Here is a 4,024-nt window from a genome sequence, read left to right as displayed (position 1 = left end):
AGCTCCCAGATCCTTTGGGAAGTGAATCAGGAATAGCTTGGCCAGCAGGACCAGGGCAGTGACCATCTCCTGTGCTGGGCACTGCTGAGGCACCTCAAATCCTGTGTTCAGTTTTGGGGCCCTCACTACAAGGCAGACACTGAGGGGCTGGAGTGTGTCCAGAGAAGGGCAGTGTTGCTGGGGAAGGGTCTGAAGCACAAGCCTGATGAGGAATGGCTGAGGGAGCTGGGGTGGCTCAGCCTGGAGACAAGGAGGCTCGGGAGGACCATGTCACTCTCTACAACTACCTGAAAGAAGGTTGTAGCCAGATGGGGATCAGCCTCTTCTCACAAGTAACAAGTGACAGGACAAGAGGAAATGGCCTCAAGTTGAGCCAGAGGAAGATTAGATTGGATATTAGGAAATATTTTTTCACCAAAAGGTTTGTCAAGCCCTGGCACAGGCTGCCCAGGGAAGTGGTGGAGTCACTATCCCTGGAGGTATTTAACAGATATGTAGATGTGGCAGTTGGGGACATGGTTTGGTGGTGAGCTTGGCAGCACTGGGGTAATGGTTGAATTTGATCTTTTGAGGTCTTTTCCAATCTAAATGATTCTATGATATGCATCTGAATTTTGTTTTACTGTCTAAAATGTGAATTGGGGGATGAAACAGCTGAATGCACATGGAGAGGCTTTTCTGCCCTTGGCTTCTCTCTCGCTTGCCAGTCATGTCTGTGGGCACAGGAACCTGTGGCCTGGCAGCAGGAGGGAGCTGCTGGTCCTCTCCTGCTCCATCCCCAAGCCTGGGCTGCCTGTTATCGGCTGCAAATATCTGGGAAAGTCTCCTTTTCCTCTGAAGTCCTGAACCTAGCACTGACTGCTTCTTCTCCCCTCTGCAGGGTGGTGAAAGAAGAGATCTCGGATGACAATGCCAAGCTTCCCTGCTTCAATGGCCGGGTGGTGTCGTGGGTAAGCACGCCCCTCACTTTGGTGCCTGCTGCCTGTTTCTGCCCTCTCTGAAAACGACTGTTTGGATGTGTAGCGCCAAGTGAGGCACAGGGACTGCTCTGTACTGCCAGTGTGCTGACTGCTGATGAAGCAGATGAGCTGGACTGCAGTGCTCCAGTCCCTCAGCTGGAGAGGGGGCTCTGTGATGGTGGGTTCCCTGTGCCAGGGAAGAAGTGGGATGCCTCTGTGGAGGGCTCGTGGTAGCTGATGCCTGGCAGAGGTCGTGGTCGTGGCCGCTCCACATCGTAACCCGTGTGCCCCTATGGCAGGGTCAGCTTTCCAAGGAAAGTGCTGCTCCAGTGACTGGTGCAAAGGGCTTAAGTGACTTTAGTGCTGGTGAAGCGGACTGGATTTGACTGCCCTGAAGATAAAGGTACTGCCTGGGCAGCTGCAGGACAAGCTTCTCCCTCTGTGCCATTGCCATGCACATGCTCTGTCCCCTGCCCGCATGTCTTCCTCAACCCCAGGGGAACCCTCTGTTAGTGGGGGGGAGAGGACATTGTCTCCATAGCCCATTATCCTGTTTTCCCTCTGCTGAGCTGCCATTTGTGCTGACCAGAGTGTGTGGATGTACACCAGGAGCAGAGCTAAGACCCAAGTGCCTTTTCCCAAGAGGCCTCCAAATAGTCCCTATACAGTGAAAATCCTCAGCAAATCAGGCTAGGTCAGACCTAATACTGTTTCTATCCCTGCACCAAACAGCTAGGCTTCAGCTGGGGGTGGTGAGGGAGGGAGTGGCAGGGGCGGGCAGGTGCCCCACTGCCAGCCTGGCTGCTGCTGGGATTCCAGCCAGGGGAGCAGGGCGCAGGGTGGACGCCTGCCTGCGCCTCACACTGGGAGGAGAGGGTGTGCTGGGCTGGCTCCGCACAAAGAGCCGGTGCCGGACGCCTGCTGTCCTCCCTCTAGCGGTTATCCAGGCCCTTCGGAAAACAGCCTGTGTCCAGCTCCGTCATCCATCCCTCTGCATCCATCCCGCTGCTGCTGCATCTGCCCCAGACCTCCCCACTCTGCCCTTTCAAGCTGCCTTTTGCTAGCACCTGCCCTATGGGGGGTCCCAGAGTCTCTGAACCTTTTCCGTTGCTCTTTTTTTAGCCTGGTGTGCTTTTCCTTATGCTCCATGCATCCACACAGCTGTTGGCTTTCCTTGTAGGTAAAGCTTTCTGTCTGCTAGTGTGAGTGGCACAGGTCTGGTGTGGTCTGCCTGGTATGACCTCCAGTGCTGCTGCACTGCTGTGCTGGAGCCCTTGCGGGGAACTTGTGCTTGGAGTGAGCATTGCTACCAGCTCTTGTGCACAAAGGGTCATGGCTGTCCCAGCACAGCTGATGATTCCTTTTTCAATCTGCTGAGAGTCTCCTTGTCCATGGGTGGTTTGGGGGCTGGGGAGGGAGCACTTACTTTGCCACTTCTGACAGACAAGCTAGGATGAGGCTATTTTAGGAACTCAGTACTAATTTTAGTGACAGAGAAAGACAGGGGCTTGAATCCAAGTGAGTATTTCCTGACAGTGTAAGAGGCAGGAAAAGTGCAGGGTGGTTATCAAAACCTTCCCTGGAGGAAATCCCAGTCTCGGGAGTGTGAGAGGAAGACAGCATCAGCCTCCCCTGCTTGGGAACACCCCCTCTACCCTCCTCACTGCTGTTTGACAGCTGCCTGCAGCTAGTTCCCTCTGTCCAGATCTATTTGCCTGATCTTTTGAGATTTTCAAGCATAAAGTGTTGTATGACTTTTCCCTAGGCAATGCTGGCCACTTCCAGCATCTCTTCTCCCCTGTGCTCCCAGGCAGTGACTGCCAGAGCAGGGATGTGGCCCTCAGGGAGTGGGATGTGTCCTGGGAAGACCAGTCACCAGGAAGGTGCCAGGAGCAGAGCCAGGCATGTGCCTGAGGCTTGCTGGAGGGAGGAAAACTGAGAGGAGTGTGAGACGAGCTGGTTAGAGAGTTGTGAGAGCAGGAGCCGTTGGGCTTGTCCTGGGGCTTGTGGGACGGGCTCTGCAGCTTTTGACACCCCAGGGTGCTCTCTGCCCTGTCTGCTGCCTTGGCTGCAGCTTTTTCAGGGCTGCTCTGTCTTCCTTGCCCCAGCTGCATCCCTGTCTCTGTTCCCAGTGCCTCTCTGGCAGTAGACATCTCTTCCCCTGCCCTAATGATGATCTGTGGAGTCCATCCCCCCCTTATCAGGGTTTCCCTAGTTCTTGGAAGTGGGCAGGGCACAGCCCTTTCATCAGTGTTGCTAGGAAGCACTGAGACCTGTGTAAATGGGCTATGCCTCCAGCACCGAAGTTGGCATCTGCTCCTGGCTCCATGCAGATGTTGTTCTCTCAACAGCAAGAAGTAGTACATTTACACTGAGTGTTAAGGTTTTGGGCAGCAACTATCAGCTCCTTTCCAGCCCACATTTCATGGTCCTTCTGTCCTGACCCACAGTGGGGCATCCTGGACTTGTGTTAAATCCTTTCTGGGCTCTGTCACCTCTGCTCTGGGAGTCCCTGAATGCCTCTTTCAAGGAAGAGGCTTTTTGTTGCCCTCTTGCTTGGCCCAGTTGTGGTTAGGTTCTGTTCATTACAGCTTGAAAGTGGGGAGAGTGCAAACATTGATAGGGAGCAATATTGGGGAATAACTCATTTGGACTGTCTTGTTTCATTCCACTAGTGAGCCCATGGCTCCTGGGAGAGACTCCACCTCCTTCCCTGAGCCCTCAAATTGGTTGTTTATCATAGAGCCAGAGGCACGGGTGTAGTTGTGCCTGGGCTGCCCCACAGCATTGCTTGGTGTAAAGAGTCCCTGGGATTTGACCCTTACTTGAATTTCTGCCCTGGGGAAACTGTTGAGCCTCCCAGAGGTTGGCTGGAGATTGTGCCCAAGCCAATAAGCTGGACACAAGCTGAAAGTTGCAAAGTATGTATGGAAGCCAGAAGAAGAGCATGTTAGACTATTTCAAAGCCAGCCTCAGCTCTGAGCTCCATTACCTCCAGCTTCCAAGGGCTGGAAAGGTAAAAGTTCTGCTGGTCCCACAGCTTGAAGGCAGAGGTGTAGAGGCTG

General features: G+C 53.9%; 1 protein-coding gene across 1 annotated transcript in view; it reads left to right on the top strand.

Moving 5' to 3' along the window:
• Window positions 1-880: 880 nt before the first annotated feature.
• LOC103808290 (segment polarity protein dishevelled homolog DVL-3) overlaps window positions 881-4,024 on the top strand; it is a gene marked incomplete at its 3' end in the record, with an annotated part of 10,022 nt that continues 6,878 nt past the window's right edge. The window contains exon 1 of the mRNA XM_009081063.1: window positions 881-950. The remainder of the gene's footprint in view (window positions 951-4,024) is intronic.

Source organism: Acanthisitta chloris, unplaced genomic scaffold (genome assembly GCF_000695815.1).
Source record: "Acanthisitta chloris isolate BGI_N310 unplaced genomic scaffold, ASM69581v1 scaffold5968, whole genome shotgun sequence".
NCBI lineage: Eukaryota > Metazoa > Chordata > Aves > Passeriformes > Acanthisittidae > Acanthisitta > Acanthisitta chloris.
Note: the sequence above shows the minus strand (reverse complement) of the source record. Positions and strands in the feature narration are given on the sequence as shown.